Below are 1,890 nucleotides of genomic sequence, written 5' to 3'. Positions count from 1 at the left end.
ATTTATATTATTTCGAATAGTTATTTTTATTATCCACAATAGTTATTATTATTTTTATGTATTATATTAACCATTTTTGACAGTTCTTACAATACTTATATTTACAATGTGATTATTTGCAATTTAATAAACAACCATAAATATAACTTAATTAAAAATAATTACAATATAAAAAAAAAAGAAAACAGTTGTCCTTAAAAGCGTATAATTAAAAAAGATCCTTAAATTGATGACCAATTGTGTGCAAAAGCAAACAAAATTAAACACATTCCTTTGAAACAACACGCTTAAATGCATTATAATAAGCTCGAATAAATATTCCAATACATTAAATGAAAATAATCGTAATTATTATATCATAATAAATGACGATAAATGATTATTTAAATAGCAATGGAAGTGATGATATCTTGCATATGCACTTTTGTCATGTTTGTAGGTTTGGTTGAAATGTGTATAGGATTTGTTGCAGGTTATTATTTTTTGCAAAGTTTTTTAAAATTTTTTGTAATTATTTTTAAGATTTTTTACAAAGTTTTTTAGGATTTTTTTTAATATTTTTTTGGATTTTTTACAAAGTTTTTTAAAATTTTTTACAAACTTTTTTATGATTTTTTACAAAATTTTTTATAATTTTTTAGAAAGTTTTTTAAAATTTTTTACAAATTTTTTTAGGATCATTTTAAAAGGTATTAGGATTTGTTACAATGGCTTGAGAATTTGTTAAAATGGTTTGAGAATTTGTTAAAAGGTGTTGGGATTTGTTAAAATGGTTTGAGAATTTGTTAAAATGGCTTGAGAATTTGTTAAAAGGTGTTGGGATTTGTTAAAATGGTTTGAGGATTTTATCAAAAATGTTAAGAATCATTTTAAAGGTATTTGGAATGTGGTCGCAAGGTTCTTAGGATTCATTCAGGGTGTTGATTCGGGGGAAGGGGTAACATGAATAACATTTACGAAGCACTTATTTGCTGTTAAATTAGAAGCAAATTAGAAAAAAAAAAAAAATTAAAGTTATTTACTAATCACAGTTATTGAAATATTATCAAAATAAATAGTTATTGAAGTAATTGTAAAGTAGTGGAAGTAAATAATTAAGTACGTATGTATTTTATTAATTGACTATTTAATTAAATGGTTTAGTATGTAATTAATTAAATAAATGAGTAAAGTGAGCAATTAACTAAGTGAACGAGTAAGTAATTAATTAACTAATTAAATGAGTAAGTAATTAGGTAATTAGGTAATTAAATAATTAATTACATAAAATAAGTTAATCAAGAAGTACTTATTAAATGACGCATTTAAACATTTATGATGAAGAATGTTGGGGAATTCAGTGATATAAAATAATTAATATAAGTATGCCAAGTAATTGGTATTTTGTTGTCCATTTTTTTTATACAAAATAAAAAAAAAAAAAATATCCATTTATGAATAATGTATAATGTTTTTAATAAAACAATTTTTTATATTTTTGCTAAAAAGGAAAATGCATAATGTTTTGAATTGTTGGAAGTGGAGAAGACATACATTATACAGTTCTTTAATTAGTAAAAGTTATTGTAACAATGTTTAAAAGTGCTATAAACATGTTATTCCAACTGTATAGGTAATAAAATGTTGAGAAATAAAAAAAAAATAAATAAAAAAATAATTTTACATTATTTGTTTTGTACATCCACTAGAATAATGATAATAGTTGTATTTTATGTTATGAAATTTTTTTTTTTTTATTTTGCAATTCTGATTATGTCATTGTAATGCTTAACTAAAATAATTAACATTTATTACATTTTTATTTATTACATTTTTATTTATTACATTTTTATTTATTAAGCATATTTATTATGTCATTTATTATGTCATTTATTATGTCATTTATTATGT

General features: G+C 20.7%; 1 long non-coding RNA gene across 1 annotated transcript; it reads left to right on the top strand.

Moving 5' to 3' along the window:
• Positions 1-18: 18 nt before the first annotated feature.
• LOC113224526 lies at positions 19-1,642 on the top strand. The gene is made up of 2 exons (XR_003309254.1): positions 19-472; positions 676-1,642. It is a non-coding gene; the product is annotated as an uncharacterized LOC113224526 (long non-coding RNA).
• Positions 1,643-1,890: the final 248 nt, after the last annotated feature.

Source organism: Piliocolobus tephrosceles, unplaced genomic scaffold (assembly GCF_002776525.5).
Source record: "Piliocolobus tephrosceles isolate RC106 unplaced genomic scaffold, ASM277652v3 unscaffolded_45154, whole genome shotgun sequence".
NCBI lineage: Eukaryota > Metazoa > Chordata > Mammalia > Primates > Cercopithecidae > Piliocolobus > Piliocolobus tephrosceles.
This window is presented reverse-complemented; position numbering and strand designations above follow the sequence as displayed.